The sequence below is a fragment of the Ambystoma mexicanum genome, chromosome 7q (assembly GCF_040938575.1).
Source record: "Ambystoma mexicanum isolate Mex_15411 chromosome 7q, UKY_AmexF1_1, whole genome shotgun sequence".
In the NCBI taxonomy this organism is placed as follows: Eukaryota; Metazoa; Chordata; class Amphibia; order Caudata; family Ambystomatidae; genus Ambystoma; species Ambystoma mexicanum.
In genome coordinates this window covers 706689033-706709981 of record NC_090941.1, presented here as the reverse complement: position 1 = coordinate 706709981, position 20949 = coordinate 706689033, and positions in this window count along the sequence as shown.

Genomic DNA, 20949 nt, shown 5'->3' with positions numbered 1-20949 from the left:
GCAGGGATAGGAATAGTCAGTATGGAGTCAGCTATCTTAGGTTTATGCATAGTGTGATGCTTAGTGGTGGCATATGGGCGAGGAGGGATAGTGACGTGGTTGGCATTGTTAAACTTCTTTCTAGTATGGAGGTTTGTTTTCTTGTTTGTCGAGGGCAGTGATCTAGTGAGGGGTTTGTAAAGTTTGGTTAGTCTGGAGTGGAGTCTGGAATTCCTGTATCTTAAGGTGCAAGGGTTACTTGCGAGTGAACTCGATCTGGTCGAGTAGCTAGGTTGACCGGTAGTAGGAGGGCAGTATGCTGACATTTTGCTCAGGATTGGTGGGGCTTGTGCACCAAAGGGAGGGAGCCAGGCGTGGTACACTAGGAGACGGGTTATAAGTAGTGTACTGATAGCGTAAAGACTGTGGGTGTTGGTGTGCATGTTGTGGAAGGATATTTGGTGGTGGTAGATGCAATTAGCTTGGGCGCTCTTAACCTAGCCAAAATAGGCTAATTCGACATTGGTATAGGTGGTCGAATATAGTATAATTTAAGCTAGAACATTAGATCAAGAAGACTAGGCCAACACAGTATGGTCAAATAACACAAAGGTAGGTCAGTCGGCTGATGCAATGGGCAATTCAAACAGCACAAAATGAGCAGTGGGCTGGTTCGATGGACAATTCAAATGCCACAAAATGAGCAGTAGCTGATGTAATGGGCAATTCAAATGGCACAAAATGAGCAGTAGACTAGTTCAATAGTTCTTTGTAAAGAGTTTCATAGGCCATATCTGTACCCATGCACCTGTGGGCGGCTCGGAATGTGGGCCATGCCCACTGGTAATGGGCTGTAATCCAAACACATGGATTAGTTAATAGCACTGCTGGCCCCAGCCTCAACCGTACTCGCCTTATGTGGCTACCTCACAGGAATCCCACCACATTCTGCCCTTGCTCAGCCCCCTCGCTGGGCTCCATGCACATCACCCTCACTGCCTCTCCTTCCTCACCATGGACACGGGGAAGGGACTCCATATAGTTTATTTACCATTGTAGCCATGGTTTGTTTATTTATTTATATGGCACACCGGACCAGAAGGTATGAGGGCGCAAGCATTACAAGAATATTCTCAACTTAGCTACAATACTGTACATTATTTACATTATTATGCATAGTGAGTAGATGCAGTTACAGTGAGTAGAAGCAGTTACAAGGATACAGAGTAACATTACGACATAGTTACAGGTTGAACAAATTTGTAGTAGTTGCAGGGTGTCATTATTGGCTGTCATCATTGGTCTTTGTTCTTAAGCCACTGGATGTAGTTACGCCTAAATTGGTGGTAGGTTTGAGGTGCTCTGACGGAGGGTGGTAGTGAGTTCCAGTGTTGGGCTGCTTTTACCTGGAAGCTGTTGCCGCCCTTTTTCGTGCGCTTGAATCTGGGAAACAGCGAGCAGGTTAGCATTGCTATTTCTGGTGTGTCTGTTGGGCGTGTATCTGGTTATTCTGTCTGAGGGATAACGGGGAGCTGCGTTGTTAAGGCATTTGTGGGTGAGGGAGGCTACCTTAAGCAGAATTTTGTCCGAGATAGTGAGCCAGTTGTGGGTTCTCCTAGTATTCGAGATGTGTTCTCTTTTAGGGAAGCTAAGCGCTGCTCTAAAAGCATTGTTCTGTAGGATCTGGATTTTATTGGTAATCTGTTTGTTGGCGCCTACATAGAGAGAGTTACAATAGTCCAGTTTAGATAGTATGAGAGCCCTGGCTAGAGTAATGCAACTTTGGGTGGAGAGGAAGGGTTTGGCAGAGCGTATAAGCTTGCATGTGTAGGCTGTAGTGGATGCCATGGAGCTGACCTGTTTATGGAAAGAGAGGGTGGAATCGAGATAGATCCAAGGGTTTTCACTTCCTTAGCTACCTTTATAGGGTTGCTGTCAATGATGAAGCTGGAGTAGTTGAGGTCCAGTTTGTTTAGGTTCGTGGCTGATCCTAGGATGAGTTTGGTCTTGTCATCTTTCAGGCATAGACTATGGGAGGCCATCCATGCCTGGATGATGAGATACACCTTGTTCACCAAGGCCAAATCCGTGTTGTAATCTCCCGTCAACAGGATGAGGATTTGGGTATCAGCATAGTTAGTGTAGGTGATACCCAAACCGTCGAGATCATCAAACAGGGGCTTAGTGAACACGTTGTACAGTGTGGGGGAGACACATGACTTCTGAGGGACCACGCATGTGATGGGAATGGGGTCAGCGGAGGTCGTGGTGGGGAAGACGCGCATGGATCTATTGCTTAGGAATGATGTCATCCAGCCTATAGCTTCTTGGGAAAAGTGGGCCGCCGAGTCTAAGTGGCTACATAGGATTTTATGATCAACAAGATCAAAGGCTGCCGAGAGGTCTAAGAGGAGCAATAAGGCAGTTTTCCCATTATCTCTTAAAGTGTCAATTTGGGCCTTGAGGTCGATGAGTGCAGTTTCTGTGCCGTGTTGGGGTCTAAATCCTGATTGCCGGACTCCTAGGAGGTGGTTTTGTTGAAGGAATTTTTGAATTTGAAGGTAGGCTGTCTTGTCGAGGATTTTTAGTAGGAAGGGGACGGTGGTGATGTGTCTGTAGTTAGTGGGTATGGCTGGGTCGAGTGTGGTTTTTTTTTAGTAGGGGGAGGACCCAGGATTCTTTGAGGTTGTTTGGGATGATACCAGAAGAGAAGGAGGCGTTGATGAGTTTGGTGATAAATGGAGATAGGTATCTGGCCGCGTCTTTGATGATTTGAGGTGGGCATAGGTTGCCTTGGCAGTTAGAAGGCTTGAGGCCGAGTATGATTTTTTCCACTTCTAGCGTGAAGACTTTGGAAAAACTGAAGCGAGTGGGGGGGGGGGGAGGGTGTTGAGGGATGGTGCGTGTGGGGGTGTTGTTAGGTTTGGCCTTGGATAGGGTCTCTTTCTTGTTGTTAATTTTGATTTGGAGGCCTGCGACTTTATTGGAAAGGGCATTTTGGATGCTGGTGCACCATTGTTTGTCTTTCTTGCAGGTGTCTGGGACCGGGATGGGAGTCTCCAGCTCCTTAAGGATGGTGAACAATTCTTTAGTGCTGGATTTGGCATGCAATATTCTCAGATTGTAGGATTCTTGTTTGGTGAGGAGGATTTCTTTTTTGTAGGTAGAGACTATTTTGTTAATTGTATTCTCTTTTACATTAGAAACACAGCACACTTTGTGTGTGCTCTTTTGCATCTTAAAAAAAAAGCCCCAGTAGTATAATGTATGTTGTGCCAGTGTACTAATAGCTACCAACCCCTAGCTGTTGGGCTTTACTGAGCTGTTACAGTGCTAAGCACCTCCTTTTAAATCATTTGTTTAAGGACACAGCTATCTGAACACATACCAGCTAGCTTAGGCGTCTCCTCAGGCCTATTGCAGCCAGAACTCAGTCTGGGTGTCCACCCTCCAGACTGGACACATTCAAATGATCTCTTCAGCACCACACCTACCGCTAAGAAGCAGCTATCATGCAACAACCACACCAGCTGCACACATACCCGGTGCGCCCACGCACTTTACGACTTTCTCTCTCGACTGACTTGAACTGCGGTTCCTGAGGGCGTTCAACCTACCAGTGCTTTGAGATCATACCAATGATACATAAGGCGCTATACAAATGCCAAATAACATAACATAAAGGACCTTTAATTTGTGCCACAAGCGGTTACCATTCAGTAAAGCAGTCCAGCATGGTGATTATTGCTTAATGCTTGTCCACAACTGGAAACCTACAGCGAGAATGCTTCAAATGAATCAAGACTGAATTGTAAACCATGATTGTGGCATATCACTGTAGTATCCTGGTATCAAGAGATATCAGCGGGGGGAGCGTGGCTTGGAGCGCCATCGATGTGGCTGCTCCCCTAAGGCCAGCCGTGTGAAGCCTGCCGCGAAAACGGAAAAGATGCAGCGTCCCGCTACCCAGCGGGGGCCCAATTAACACCCAGGGCGTCAGAACACCTGAGGCGTGTCTGGGCCGAAGAAGGGAGCATAACGCTCATGTGGGACAGGGTTATCCAGCCGGGGCCTTCGAACTCTGAAAGGTGCCGAAGAATCCAAGATGGTGGCCGCACCTATCCCCGCAGATTGGAGGCAGTGCTGACGGCTCTCACAGCATCCACCAGCCTCCAGTGCCCCGAGGACGGCTCCCAGCAACAGCGGAGCTAAACCCGGGACTCGGGACTGCTGAGGACGCTCAGTGCCGTCCCCAGCCTGGGGCTGAGTGGGTGGTCTCCCCGAAATCCCCTCCGGCAACTACACTAAAGCAAGCGGCCCCGGCAGGCCGCACATCGAGGTCCGTGGCGCACCTCAAGACTGGGGGCGTCCCCCCCAGCGCACTCCAGGCTAGTCTGCGGCCCCCGCGGGGTGCAGCACCTTCCTACGCGGGATCACAGCATCGGCTCCGGCTCCAGAGGGCGCGGCGGCACAGTCTGTGCATCATCAGGTAGGGGCTGCTGGGGGAGGGGGGGGGGCAAGGGAGAGGTGGGGGCCTTTTCACACCCGACCTGGGCCCCCACCAGAGGAGCTTACAGTACGTGCACCAAAGGGGTGCAGAGAGGCCTCTCTTTCCCCCCCCCCCCCGTGGCCCTTGGAGCTCTCTCCAGTCCTTTCGGCGCCGATCAGCACCAGTGGGAGGGGGTGCACCCAGCACGGAGCCCGCACTCTCGATTCCTGGGGCGCCCCGGCCCATACACAGCGCCTCTCCTCTGGCCTGAGAAGCGGAGGATCCTCTTCACTTTCTCCCCCAATATGTTGGATGAAGTTGGGGTCTTGTGAGCTCATCAGACCCCACACGGTAAGTGCTGGGGGCCCACCTACACCCATCTCTAGGCCTACGGCCCCCCTCAACCTGCAGCCTCAAGCCCTGGAACTCCCAGCTACCACTCAGTGGGGGCAGGCGGACCCGCCAGGCAGTGACGCCATCCGCTTGGCACGCCTGGCCGGTGGTGGTGTATTCGGCCCCGGGTGCAAGTGGACTGTGCACCAGATCTGGTCGCCCTGCTTCGGCCCCCTCCCCTCCAAGGAGGAGGCTCCAACCCCACATCGTTCTCAGAAGCGGCACACTTCAGCTGTCCACTTGCTGGGGCACCCCGGCCCACTTCCCCACTCAGGCTCCTTCCCCTAACGTGATTCCTGTGGGGATCCATTAGATTTGATGTCTCTCTGTGGCGGAGTGACTTACCTCCTCTCCCCACCAGAGAGAGGGGACACATCCTCCACCCAAAACCCTCAGACATGTCGGGTCTGACCCTCTACGCTGGGGTGCCTCACGCCTGCAGACCCCAGGACCAACACCCCCAAGCCTTAACCGCCCCCCCTGAAGCTGAACGCAAAATTAGCCTAACATTTCTTCCGCCCCACGATCCGGCACTATGTCCAAACAAATGAAAACAAGCAAAAACGCAGACATCGCCACTATGCTTACAGCACCAGACGGGAAAAAAAACAGACCTTTCCAAGCCTACCCCACAGGATTCCCAGGAGGGTGGTGATACCCCAGCCACTAGGGGCGACCTATTGGCTTTTATGGCAGACATTAAAGCCAAATTTAGGTCCTGCATGTCCGAACTCACCACCAAATTGGAGAAAACCGACCACAGGGTAACTGAGGTGGAGCAAAGGCTGGGTGAGGTCGAGGACCGTTCCCAGGACCAGGCAACCACACTAGGGGACATCCAACAGGCAGTAAGAGCTCTCCAAGACAAATGTGAAATCCTCGAGTTCAGGCAGGGGGACTTGGAGAACAGGGCCCGCCGCAACAACCTTCGGATCGGGGAATCCCATCCTCGGTCCCAGACAAAAACCTGCCAGAATATGTAGGGGACTTCTTCCAGGCCCTCCTCCCGCAACTGGACAAAACACAATTACTGCTAGATCGTACTCACAGACTGCGCCCACGCCAGGGGTGGACTCGGACATCCCTCCAGATGTCATCACTAGAGTCCATTTCTTCTCCATGAAAGAAGCCATCTCCGCTATCAGCCGCTCACGAGATGAGCTCACCTTCCAGGGCTCGCCTCTTCAGATCTATCAGGATCTTTTGCTCCTGACTCTCCAGAGGAGAAAGGCGCTCCGACCCCTGGCCCTCTTCCTTCAGGAACGACAAGTCCGGTACAGATGGCTTTTCACAACGGCACTGCAATTTTCATTTAATGGTTCTTTGCTGAGAATTAGCCAGCAAGATCAGGCACCCGGCTTTCCCCAAAGAGGCCACTTCACCGAACCCGGAGGCAACAGGGACCCCTGAGTCAGCCCCTCCCCCACAACTCAGGTGGTCCTCATGGTCGAGGGCATCTCAAAATAACAGGAGGAGGTAATCAGGTCTCAAGTCACACTAGAGAACCCGTTGCTGCACTATCGGCCTAGGGGCCAACCCTTTTCTACTGCGAAGCGCCAGTCCCGGCCCTGCACAAGATTATTGCTACCCATTGAGGCGGGCTTCACCCATGGCCCATGCCCATTCCAAGGTACATTCCATCTTCGTGTCCTTGGAAACACATGTTATTCCTACTGTCTCAATTGGCCCTGTTGGCCAGGGTTTGGGCTGCACTCACAATGTTGACCACCCCGCCAGTATAAAAGTTGGGGGCCGGTGTTAAAACCCCAAGAGCAGGACAGCACGCATCCAACCCACTCCTATGATGGCAACTAATGGGCGCTCTTCCAACAACCCCCCCCCTCCCCCGGATCAGGGGGTAACTGAGGCGTTAACGTTTAGCGAAAGGCACCGTAATGTCTGATGCTCACGGGTTAACGGGCTGAACGCCCCCTCCAAGTGCAAGTCGATCCTACAGAAACTACAAGACGAAGAAGCTGGGGTGGCGATGCTCCAAGAAACTCATCTCCTTCCGGCAGACTTTGGACGCCTACGATCCCGTATATACCCACGTCAGTTCCTTGCCTCAGGAGACTCTAAGAAAGGGGGCACAGTGATCCTGTTTAGGAAAGACCTAAATCCCCAGATATTGGACACTATAACCTGCCCAGAAGGCTGCTTCGTGGCTGTTAAATGCCTTTTGCTGGGGGACCTTTATACCTTCGTATCAGCATACGCCCCCAATTCGGGGCAGGCAAGCTTCTACGACGCATTGGGTACCTCCCTCTCGGGCTTCATAGAAGGCCAAACAATAATAGGAGGAGACTTCAATGGAGTACCAGACCCCACCAGAGATAAATCGAACCCCCCCCTTCCCTGGTGAATTCACGCAGGCCCTTAGCTTCCTGCATCTTTTCAGAACCCTGGAAGTAGTGGACTCATGGCAGGTGCTCCACCCCACCGAGAAAGATTATTCCTTTTTCTCCCATGTTCATCGAACTTTCTCAAGAATTGACCTCCTCCTAACTTCGCCCCAAACCCTCGCCTTCACCAATGAGGTGTCCATCGGACCATGCTCCAATAATAATGGAGCTTCGAATCCAGGACCCCAAAGCCAACACCCCACGCAGATGGTCGCTCTACGACCCGATCCTCAATGACATGCTAATTAGAGACAAGATGGCAACCACTATTAGGAATTTCTTCGAGGAGAACCCGGTCATAGACACCTCCCCTGCTAACAATTGGGACGCGATGAAAGCAGTGGTTAGGAGAGCCCTGATAGCGCAAGGGGTGGCATTCCACCGGACCCAGAGACAAACCCGTCAAGCCCTGGAAGAGGAACTGCAAACAGCAGAAGAAGCTCAAAAGAAGAAAGGGTGGTCCCCCAGGACTCAATGAGCCATCCGCACAGCCAGAAAGAAGCTAGAGGCCCACTACGCGGAGCATACTGCGCAACTATTGGCCAAGACCAGGAAATTCTATTATGCCAAGAACAACAAAGCTAACAAGCTACTGGTAGCTAAGCTGGCCAAAACGAGACGTACCAATACCATCCGAGACCCACAAGGGACTCACTACACTGAGACAAAGAAACAACTGGCGGTGGACCACCTAACCCACGTTATGACTGCACCCCCACGAGACCAGTCCAAACAAGAGGAATACCTGTGGGGGGCAGCCTTGCCACACCTACCCGACTAAACGAGAGAGAGGCTGGAGGCACCAATAACAGACGAGGAGGTCAACTAAGCCATCAAAGCACTCAAATCGCGGGCCCTGGGCCCGGACGGGTTCTCCTCGAGATTCTATAAAATGTTCAAACCCCAGCTGATCCCCCATCTGGTGACACTGTTCAACTCATTCAAGGAGACGGGCTCGATGACCCCTTCAATGCAGGAGTCCACAACTATCCTCCTTCCTAAACCAGGGAAGGACCCGAGAGACCCAGCCTTGTATAGACCAATCGCCCTACTAAACATAGACGCCAACCTCTACTCCAAGATCGCGGCCAACTGGCTGTCACACATACTTCCAGATATAATGCACCCCGACCAAACGGGCTTCATTCTGAACAGAGCCGCTGGAGACAATATTTGGAGAACCCTGAACCTGGTAGATATTACCCACCAAAACTCCCAGGGCCTCACTCTGATGGCCCTAGACGCCACCAAAGCATTCAACAGGTTAGACTGGTCATTCATGGAGCGCACCCTAGAGGCCTTCGGCTTCGGTCTAGCGTACCGGTCTATGGTTCTGGCCAACTACAAAGTCCCTAAAACCCTCCTGAGGATCAATGGTGCCCTCTCAACCCCGATCCCCATGACTTGCGGGACAAGACAGGGCTGCCCACTGTCTCCCCTTCTCTTCGCACTAGCAATGGAACCCTTCGCCCAGAGGATCAGGCGGAATAAGCTCATCAAGGGCCCGCAGGTTGGCCCATCCCAACACAAAATTGCACTATACGCTGATGACGTTTTGCTGACGCTCTCAGAAGCTAGCACCTCAGCGAGGCACGCCTTGGCGGAAATAAAGAACTTCGGGGAGGTCACCGGCTTCACTGTCAACTTCTCCAAATCAGTGGCCCTGGGCATCGGCCTCCAACGGGAGGAACGGGAGGCACTAACCAGGCTGTGCCCGATCAGGTGGCAGGAAAAGTCCATCCCCTATCTGGGAGTTCACATCTCGGCAAACCCAAAAGACACTTATCAGGCAAACTTCCCCAGACTATTTCGAGAACTGGAAGGGGACCTGAAGCGCTGGACCACGCAGGAAATCTCACTAATGGGACGAATCACGGGCACCAAAATGAACTTGCTCCCGAGATTCCTCTATGCCTGCTCTTCCCTCGCAGTAGCCATCCCAGCACCAGCCCTTCAGGATCTACAGAGGAAAATGCTAAAGTTCATATGGAGGGGCAAGAAGGCCAGAATTCCCCACAATACTCTGGTTGGCAGCGCCAGACTGGGGGTTCCCGATCTCCAGGCATATAGGGCGGCAGCGCAGCTGGCACATATCCACGCCTGGCAGATAAGCACAGCTCGCCCCAGATGGGTGGAACTGGAACAAGCTCAACTTCCGCTCCCCCTGCGATTCCTCCCATATATCCAGCCCCCCCTTAGAAAGTGCTGGAGGAACCACTTGCGGACGACCAAACACACGCTAAGCTCCTGGGACTGGGCTCTGAAACAAAAGGGAATCCCAAGAGGTCAAAGCCCTCTCTCACCAATCTTTTATAATCCAAACTTCTCGCCGGGGGCAAACCCCCGTAACTTCCAAAACTGGATAGACGGGGGCCGCAAAACCCTGGAACAGCTATACTTTGGGAACAAACCCTGCACCTTCGAACAGTGCAAGGAGGTGTTTCAACTCCAGGAGGGAGATAGATTCACTTACTGCCAGCTCCGCCACTGGTGCTCTCACCCCCAGATCCTCCAGCTGGCCACACGCCCTTTTACTCCCCTTGAGCTAATGCTTAAGGACCCACCATCTAGAGGCAGAACGTCGACCCTATAAAGACGCTTCTTGGGGGACTTCCTAATGGCAAAAACTCGAGGCATGGCCCAATGGGAGGCTGACCTAGGTCACTCAATTGACGATCAAACCTGGGTGGACATCTGGACGCGCACCCACACCTCATCCACCTGTGTCACCAACAAGGAATGCGCATACAAGCTCATGCTGCGATGGTACTACCCCCCGCTTAGGCTACACCACATGAACCCACGAGTGGACTGCTCCTGCTGGAGGGGTTGCGCCCAGCCTGGCTCCTTCTTTCACATGTGGTGGACCTGCCCCAAGATTCAGCAATTCTGGGTTCAGTGCCTGTCGACTATCGAACAGATTACCGGGAGCGCTCTCCCACTGGAACCCGAAACCGTCCTACTGGGGGTCCCGAGCCACAGGGTCTACCCCAGCTCCGGAAACAGAGCGAAACTATTAACGCAATGCCTCCTGCAGGCAAAACTGTGCTGGCCTGCTTCTGAAAGTCCCCGGACGGTCCCTGTATGGCTCACTGGCGGGGAAAACTATGGGACATCCTGATCACGGAAAAGGTAACCGCGGCGAGGGCGGGAGTCCTGCACCACTTCCAGAACATCTGGGCCCCAGTACTGAACTATGACCAGCGATTCCCCGCCTTGACATTCAAACCGATCAACACCCGATGGGCTCTGAAGGATCAGGAGACCACTTGAGAGGCAGGGGCAGCGGGCTGAGATGCAGAACGGGAGAACTGGGGGAGGGAGACAGAGGACCAGAGAGGAGAATTGGGGGTGGGGGGAAGAGTATGAACTCAAGCGAACTATTAAATACAAGCAAAGTTGTCGTGCAATGTTATTTGTAACCTGTCCTGCCTTGGTTTAAAATAAACATGTTTAAAAAAAATAAATATGTTTAAAAAAAATAAAAAAAAGAGATATCAGCGGGGAGTAATGTTAGTCATTGCCTTCAGATCTGGCAGATTAGACTACTGAAGCTAAATGCACCTGAAACCACCAAAGAAGGCATTCACAAACCCAACCTAGAGTGGGCACAAGAATGTGCCTGTCTTCTCAAAGGGCTCGAGCAAGAACATGCAAGTCCTGCCATAGAACACAGTTGGCAGCCGGATGGAGACTCGAGGAAGCCTCGAGCGAAATTCTATTACTTTTAGGCAGTTGAACCATCATATCTGCTGAATGGGCAGCTGCAGAGATGAAATCCTGGGAATTGAGGGGTAGCATTTTTACAGATCAAGTGACCAGAGGTTTTGCTTGTCCACCCACTTGTTCAGTTCAGTGCCAACAAGTTGTGTGGTGAATGTGAGTTCAAATACAAGTAAAAGATGTACTTTCGCACTAAATCTCTTTAAAGCGCACACACAGTTTCTATTGCATTCCATGAAAGACTCCTGCATGCATATGTTTCAGATACAGTACACAAGATGTAGATATTTACAAGATGTAGACAATCCTATTACAATGTGAGCAACGCAGGGACATTTATTACACCGGTTACAGACTGGTCATGGCGGCGGGCAGCGAGATAGTACAAGTACAATAGTAAAATAGGCACACCTATCTTAGTCCGACTACTAGAGAAGCAGTTCTGAGAGGTAGAGAGCTAAGGTTGCTGGGAAAAGAGTAGGTCCTTCACTTTGGCTCTAAAAGACCAGAAGGAGGGGGAATCAGCTCTGATGTCTGTGGGGAGCGAGTTCCAGTCCTTAGCTGGAGGTTCGAGCTTCCCGGTGCTAGCAGCTGTTTCAGGTTGAACTAGAGTATGTTAAGGCAGCGTAAATAAGGAGCTCTGGTGGAACTATGTCTTGAGAATTTGTCAACTAGGTATTGGGGTGCTGTTGAGGACAGGCATTTGTGAGTGATGACAAGGGTGTGTAGTTTGATTGTGTCACATACCAGTAACCAGTGTACTTCTTGTCTAATGGACGAGATGTGATTAGCACGTGGTATGTTCAGAGCGCATCGAAGGGCATTGATCTGTAGAACTTGAACTCTGTTCAAGTTGTGATTAGTGGAACCAAGAAATGAGGTCTGAGGTGCTGCAACACAATGTCTGAAGAACAAAAACAGCACCCTGTTTCTTGCCAATAGATTAACTTTAAGCAAAGCATAGGACTTTTAGAAATATGTAAAGGTGTGCCACTGGCTGCTCAGAGAGGAAAGGAAAAGGTCTTCATATGGCCATAGCTGTTCTTTAAGATCCACGTGAAATGCAAGCATTGCCCCTACATGAGTCAAAGATATTCATCGCTTCAGAACAACTGCAGGACATATCTCGAGGACATGCGCTCTCAATATCACACTTAATACACAAAAATCACAACAGATGGATCGAGAAAGATTTGATACATTATCCATCACTTTTCAGCCTCCTGCCGTATACATCCTCACCATCTCAAGCCACTCACTCCCCATGCAGGTGAAAAACGCATACCTCTTTCATTTCGACATTTTCTCTCCCCTCCTCCCCCGCCATGAACAGTGAAGTTAAACCTGCTACATTTCTATACCTAAACAGAGTAAACTCAATTTCGGATGGCAATCTGTTAGCCACCAAGACGTTTTGCTGCATTGGCCAATGTCTTTAATTATCCAATTTTCCCAAGAGTAACTTGTGCCTGGCGTTGAGGGGGCCGGGGAGGGGTGGATATTGGGGAGGGCGGGCTGTTAAGGGTAGGTAATTATTGGCCAAAAGGAACATAGTTGCACTGAATTGGAGTTCATGCTGTGCCTACTTGAAGGATACCTCTTTCATTTCGACATTTTCTCTCCCCTCCTCCCCCGCCATGAACAGTGAAGTTAAACCTGCTACATTTCTATACCTAAACAGAGTAAACTCAATTTCGGATGGCAATCTGTTAGCCACCAAGACGTTTTGCTGCATTGGCCAACGTCTTTAATTATCCAATTTTCCCAAGAGTAACTTGTGCCTGGCGTTGAGGGGGCCGGGGAGGGGTGGATATTGGGGAGGGGGGGGCTGTTAAGGGTAGGTAATTATTGGCCAAAAGGAACAAAGCATGAATTGGAGTTCATGCTGTGCCTACTTGAAGGAGAAAGTGAACCTCCCCGATTTCTTACACACCACCCACAGTTCAACACAATGCCAGTGCAGATGGAAAAGGGAAAACAAGAAGACCGGTTTTCCTCATTCTAGGTTCCCATCCTCTGGAAATCTCTACCCATCTAAGACTTCTCCTACTGCACCTAAGGCCTGGGCTTACTCTACAAACATGAGTTAACCTCTTCCCCTGCCACTTTCCTCCCCTGATCTAATTTCCTCCATGTGTTCTACCAACAATCCACCCACTCTTGAAATGTGCCCCTCAAACCTATTTCAAAGTCCTAGAGTACATCCAAAACCGAGCACCCCTAGGCACATAATACTCCATACATTGCTAAGTAAAGCACTCTGCTTACACCAATGGGGAAGGTCCACGCTATATAATCACACCTTTTAAAATAATATATATATTTTTAAACACAAGCAGCTACAGCAGTCTTAATTCCCTACCCTATTGAATTGGGAGGGGAAACAAGATGATTTTCCAAGTGGTACTCCCTGTCCTCAAGTCGAATGTGTTTTCTTTTTTGTTGCATATGCAAAACTGTTCCCCAACACAAATTGGCACATTATTCAGGTGTTTTTTTGTTTTGTCCGAACAGCATCTTTCATTTGGCCCATCTGTGTTGGTGGGCTTTGTCTCGCATTTGGCACATCTATGTTGGTGGGCCTTGTTTTACATTTAGCCCACATTATTGAAAGCTTTAAACTAAAAATGTCAATGCACTCTTATTAATGCATGATCGCTCAATGCACTTATTAATGCATGATCTCTGAAAGCACGCCCTTGCACGCTCACACCAGAAAGGATGCAGCCCGCTAGGAAAAAAGGCCCAAGACACTTGCAAGGATAACAAGTATTTATTTCTCCAGAATACAAATGCATCGGCAAAGAACTGTGCTGCCACCGAACGTTCTGAGCTCCGTCGGGACGTGCAGCACATTTTAAGCACAAATAACGTCACTAATGACATAATCATATATGGTACAATTCTACAATCCTAACTGGATGAGCTCTATGCATACAGGGCCTGCTTTGTATGGGATGCCAGACCATTGGTTCACCTTCATCTATTAATCTTTGCCCACGTGGGTGCTGCTGGGCTCATCATCCGAGGTGAAGTTGGCCTGACAAACAATTGGCTACTAACATAAACAATGTTATTTATCATTGTAATGAGCACCTGACAGATACAGGGATGGGCGTGGGGGAGAGCCGAGGTCACACTGACACGCTTCACTCGATCCCAGACGGATCAGCAACTCCCAAGGTCCTCCACCTTAGTTTTAGGCTATAATTGTGATGCTACCATGCACTTCATCGCACAAATCACATGCTCCATTTATTAAGGCGCGATAGCCTTGCCTTCTGATCTTAGTGATAGATCGAGCGGTGTACAAGTTTTATGGTCTGGGTTTGGACGGTTTCCTGGCATGGTGGGGCTCATGGGATGAAAGAATGGCAAAGCTGTAGTTCTCGTGTGGGGATTGGTGGGGGCAGGAGGGCTTTGCTATCTGTCCCGTGGGAAAGTACTACCAAGAGGCGCTTTGCTCCCTTCTCATGACCTTGCCGGGTGCATTATTTCCGGGGCGCGAGGGCCTGTAACTTTCTTGGAACAATGGGGGGTTTTGTGGACTTGGTGAGACCCGGCCGGGGTGTGGATGATGTTCGCACTCAAGCAAGTGGCCTAATACTAACACACACAATGTTGTTTGCCACGCTTGGGCCTAACTTGTAAGATGGCTGGTGTTTGCCAAGATGGCATTCACACCCCTGCATCTACCATATAACTTGCATTGCATGCACTGATGGGATTGCGCACCCTCCTGTATGTGCATCTCGCCTACTCCCTAGATGTGCTCTCTTGGCGGTTATTTCTCCTTTGGTATCGCCTAGGGGAGTGGAAAGACCCTCTTAATACTACATCAAGTGTGACCGTAAACAAGCACATAAAAACAGACAATGCTATCCGAACAAGACTTCAAATAAGGCGGTCATATCCAATCTAGTCCCATAATTGGGAGGAGGGGCAATTGGGGGATTAGTGGCTATATTGCCCACAGAAGTCAGCACATTCCCACAATGCAATTGCAAATCATGTCGAGTAGAACACCCGTCCCTAGGGCAGTATAAATCAGAGTGATAAATCTGTTCTGTTACCTCTGAAAAGGGCTGTTATGCATCTGCATTGTTGGATACTTCTGTAAAGCGCTCTGTTGCTTCTCAAAGCTGGGCGTGTGCTCAAATACCTTACTAAGTGACCATATTGTTTCCTGTCAATGACTTAAATAAAAGCAGAGGTCTACTACTTCATTCCTAGATGGTAAAAGTAACCTGTCCCGTCCATCGCCCTTCTTAATGTGTAAGAGTAGCCCATCGAAGCAGATGAAACACAAAGTCAAGAGCCTGCAAGAAATTGCAAATAATAGCAAGAACATAGAAAAGTATGCCCTATATAGCAGAATCATGTTTGAAAATAAAGGGTTGTTGTTAGATTGAAAGTTCATATTGTGAAATCTGTGGTACCACACGTAAACAATCCGGTCGAATACATTTTTCCCTTCCATGCAAATGCCAACTTTACTATCAAGCAAGAAAATCTACCGTCCTAGACAAACGACAAAATGTAAATATTCGTAACAAAAACAGGACTGTATAACTTTTAAATTACAGCACCAAGAGACAACTTAGTTTGTGGCGTGTGCTGAAATCGCTCAAAAGAACTTACAAACACATTTTTATTCTGTCTATACCCCCTCTAGCGTTTCCAGGTGCGCCCAAACTCCCCAATTAGCATACCAGGCTAAAGAAAGGTGATCATATGACTCCATGTTATTGTGAAGACAGTCTGCAAGCCTGGGCTCTCATTTCTCGACTAAATGCAAAATGGGGGAAATCTTCCTTAACTGGTTTCTTTTTACCTTTGGCTGTGAACACCAACTTCTATAAAGCAAAGCCAGCCTAAGGACAAACATTGGATGACATTTTCGATTAGTCGTCCCAACACTGATATCTCAGCCATACACATAAGTTGTTTGGAGATTTTAGGTGGAATCTTTCAAAAATAAACATACACGATGAATTGTATTATGTATGTACACATGGCAGATGCAATACCCGTTTAAAGCCTACACATAATTGTATCATTACAGGCTTGTTGTGAAATCACTATAGGCCTGTAATAAGGAAATAACATCACTTTGCTCAGTAATCAGTTATCACCGACTTAAAAGGGATATTGCAAGACCCTTCTGAATATGGTGAACTTATGCAGGAACTCCTTGCCCAGCGTAGTATGGTAGGTAGGAGGTACGTCATCCCAAATAATGGTTAACTTTGTGTACAATTGTTTTCCTGAAAGCTGGACTTGGATGTGTTTTAATACCGGAAATAAAGTTTAAGCCAATAAAAAGTACATACATCCGCCAGAATATTTCACTGTTCGCTAGGCTGATGTCTGTTATCGCCATCACTCGAGATGACGTGCTTTTCTGGCCAGAAGAGAATTAGTTGGAGTGTGTATCTACAGACTGATCAAATATTTGTCTGGAATGTATGGCCCGGGGGTCCTTGCACTCTGACAACAATAACTCAACTCACTGAGTAATTCTGACAAGGCACGTCACTGTGACATTCTTCCATGCACTCTTCGGTCGCTGCCCGTTGCCACTTATTTGAAAAGGGCTTACTGTACAGTGCACCTTGAGCACGCTGCTGGAGTGCTCTAAGCATCCCTGGGGCGTGCACAGAGGTTCGATAATGAGAATTGTAAAGGTTTTTTTTTTATACCACACACTGTCACCAATGAAGTGATCCCCTGGCACTCTGGCGGATCTGAAAGGAAAGAGGGTGAGATGGGTTAGTAGGATTGAGCGAAGAGAGCTGTGATGTGCTGTTGGCAGCTTCCATTCCGTTAACAGTGTTTACCGAGCTTAGGTGTGCTTTTCGGTTGGTAGCCGTCATGTGCTGTTTTGCGAGGCTACGTGTGGTTTGTTTTGCTGTTGCAGTGTAGTGAAGTGTGTGCGGTTTGTAGTGCTTTAGAGGCATGGTTGTGTTTGGTTAGCGTTGGAGAGGTGTATTCAGAGGGGTGAGATTTTCATTAGTAGGTTTGGTTAGTGGCATCACTGTCTAGATGCGACACATGATTATCTTCACAATTCTATCCAAATGTGGCAAAGGCTAGTCTCCACAATTCTATCTAGATATGATGCAGGCTAATCTCCACAATTCTATGTGTATGAGACCCATGCATCAGATCTAGACAGAACTGAAGATAATCACGCGTCACATCTAGATAGACCTGTGGAGACTAGCATGCCTCACATTTTAGATAGAAATGTGGAGATGATCATGATTATCTTCACACTTCTATCTAGATGTGATACATGATTATATTCACAATTTTATCAAAATGTGACACATGCTAATGTCCACAATTCTATGTATATGAGACGCATGATTCTCTTCAAAATTCTGTCTGGATGTGACGCATGCTAGTCTCTAACAGTTCTATTTAAATGTGACGTATGTTAGTCCTTCACTCTAGATGCAGACCAGCTCAGAAATTGCAGTGGGAGTCCACATAAAACACAAAATAAACCCCACAGAATACCACAAAGTAGGGAAAAAACGATTGCAGAAAGCACACAAACCCCTCCACAAAAGGACCTGAAACAGGTAAAAAAAAATGCATTGAAATCAATGTAATACTACTTCCTGAGCATTAATCAGCAGCAAAAAAAAATGGAATACTTTTATGCCTGGAGGAAAAACCAGGATTCCGTCAGTCTAGAAACATACAAAAAAGAAGCAAAACTTTATAAAACCGAGATCCTGCTAGGCAAGAAAGAATTCTTTAATGATAGAATTATAAACTCAAGTTCAGGTAGTAGGGAACTCTAACATTTTGAAAGAAAAGAACAGCCTAAAGGGCCAAACACCGAACCCCTCCTGAAAGATGGGGCATGGTGCACAGCCATCTATGCTGGGTAAGCTAGAGAAAATTAAAGAAAGCATTGAGATCAAAAAACTTATTTTAAATAAAGATCCAGTGCCAGAGCATCTTGTGTCTTCAGCTAACTCTGGCACTCAGCAGACTTTTAACTTCTCACCCATTTCCGAGTTTGAACTGACTAGGGTCATTATGCAGCTGAAAGCAACTAGCTGCAAGGACGATTCCAGCTCCTCCGAGATTATTAAAGAATGTTCCCTTGTGTTAATTCCGGCCCTTACCAAATTTGTTAACCTGTCATTTGACCAAAATTATGTACTGGAGGATTTAAACAAAGCACTTCTAAAAAAAAGCCACATCTCTGCCCCATGACAACAACAAACTACAGACCAATCACCAATACTCAGTTCCTTCTAAAAATCCTGGATAGGGTTGCCTACAATCCGATTTTATTACATCTTAACAGCTCTAGGATCTTACACAAGTTCCAATCAGGGTTCAGACCAAATCATGGGACAGAGACCGCTCTCCTTGCCTTGAAATCCCAGGTGCTGGAATCCCTGGGCAGGGGCCAGATTTCCATGCTTATGATCTAGGACCTCTCGGCAGCCTTTGACCTGGTGGATCATTCCATCTTGATCACCAGGCTAAAGTAAGTTGCCCTTTTTTTATTGACCATGCCGGCCAAAGGATTACCTCCTCCTTGAGCGGAAGACAATGCAGAGTAGCCAGCAGGGAGGGCGAGGCTAATCCTGTTTCCTTGGGCTATGGGTTGCCCCAGGGGACGTGTGTTTCCCCATGTCTCTACAACATCTCTATGATGCCGCCCTTCTTCAACTTGTTAGAACTCAAGGGTATCCATTGTGTCATCCCAACAGCAGGCTCATACTCCATGGATGAAGGTAACATCAATAAAGCCTATGACACCATCCACACCTGGATGTTACGGAATGGCTTAGCACTCAATAATGAAAAAACATAACTAATGTTGGTGGGAACGGACAAGGGGCTGGCCAAGTTAGGTCTGTTGTTTAACAGCTTTAAAATTGCAACATTGAAATAAAAAAGAAAGTGAAAACATTAGGTATCATTCTTGACAGGAATTTGAATATGAAAGCCCAGGTGAGCAACCTAGTATCAAATCTACTTACTATATCAAGCTGCTTGCGCACCTCCGGCCTCTTATATTTGTATTTATTATGTTTTATATAGCGCCTTTGTCCAAAGCGATTTACATAGAACAGTCAACAATATAATGAATGAGAATGCAAATCAGCGTTCATAAACAGTAACATTCAAACTGTGTTCATAAATAATAACAATTAGCATTCCTGGGAGTAATCAGTCCATCAGTGTTCATAAACAGTAACAATCAATTAGCATACATAAGAGTAAGTGAATCAGTGTTCATAAGCAGATTAAATCAATTAGAGGACTGTAGGAGGTTGGTTTTTAGAGGAATGGAACAGAGGATAGGAAGTAATGGAGCGAAGAGACAGGGGAAGCATAATCCAGTGAAGAGGGGCTAGGCGCTAGAACGAGCAAAAACGGGATTGGGCACATGGGGGACGTGGGACATTGAGTCACAAGAGATTAGTAGAGAAGAGGGATCGAGATGGAGAGTAAATTGAAAGGAGAGATGCAATGTAGTCGGGAGCAAGGCCATAGAGACATTTGAACACAAGACATAGAAAGTTGTATTTTAGTTGAGAATAGAAGGGCAACCAGCCAAGAGAGGCCAGGGATGGAGAAATTGGGTCATGGAAGGAGAGAAGACAGTGGGCGAATTGAAGAATGATAAATAGATTTAAGAGGAGCAAAGCGTGAGTGGGAGGAAGACCAAAGACCAGAACAGAACAATAGAATAGTCGGGAGAATACTAGTGAGGAAATGAGGAGTTTTGTAGCATGGAAAGTGAGAAAAGGGCAGACTTTGCGAATGTTGTAGGGATGAAATCGGCAAGCGCGGGAAGTAAGTGAGATGTGGTGGTCAAAGGGGAGTTTAGAGTCAAAGTAAATGCCAAGAATGCGGGCGGAGGGAGAGATTGAGAGGGAGGAGGTTGGGAGAAGAGTGCTTACGGGAAAGAATAGGACCTCCGTTTCTTTGGCATTGAGAGTGAGGAAGTGAGAGGTCATCCAAGACTTGATGGCGGTGAGGCAGGATGAGAGAGTTTGATGAATGTCCAGGGAGAAGGACGAGAAGGATAGAAAGAGCTGGGTGTCATCAGCATAGAAGTGGTGTGACACACCAAAGGATGAGATAATGGGGGCAAGAAAGGAATTATATAAGGAAAATAGAAAGGGACCAAGGACTCAATCTTGAGGAATACCATGGACCAGACGAACGTGAGGAGAAGTGTCGCCACCCCAAGAGATGGCAAAGGTACGGTTGGAAAGGTACGATGAAAACCATGATAGAACAGACATATGCAGACCAAGGGAGGAGAGAGAGTCCAGGAGCAAAGAATGATCTACAGTTTCAGCAGACAGATCAAGTAAAATAAGAATACATGAGTGTTTGGAGTAACGAGCAGTGAGAAAAGAATTAAATACGTAGGTAAGGGCTGTTTCAGTTGAATGGAAGGAGCGGAACCAGACTGAGTCAGAAGAAGGCTAGATACAAATGATGAGATTCGTGAATAAACAAGGTGCTCAAGGAGTTTGGATAGAAAAGATAAGAGGGTTATAGGACAGAAATTAGAAGCAAGGGGGTTAGCTGTAGGTTTCTTTAGGATAGGTATGATTATTGCATGTTTAAAGGCGGTAGGAAAGGTGCAGGTGGTGAGACAAATGTTAAAGAAGGAGGTGAGAAAGGTTACCAGCGGTGGGAAGACTTTGGGGATAAGTGAAGAGGGGATGGAGTCAGTAGGGGCTGCTGTAGGGTGAACTTTGGCCAGGAGGAGAGCCATCTCAGAGTCCGTTACAGGAGGAACAATAGAGGCAGTGCTGGAGGGGATAGGGAAGGATAAGGGGGAGGAGTTAGAGGAAGGTGAAGATAGAATGTCCTGGTCGGAGGGAGTGCACTTTGGAAGAGAAGAAATTGGCATGGTCAGATGTTGATAGGGATGAGTTGATGGAAGGGTCAGGTGTAGGAGGAGAG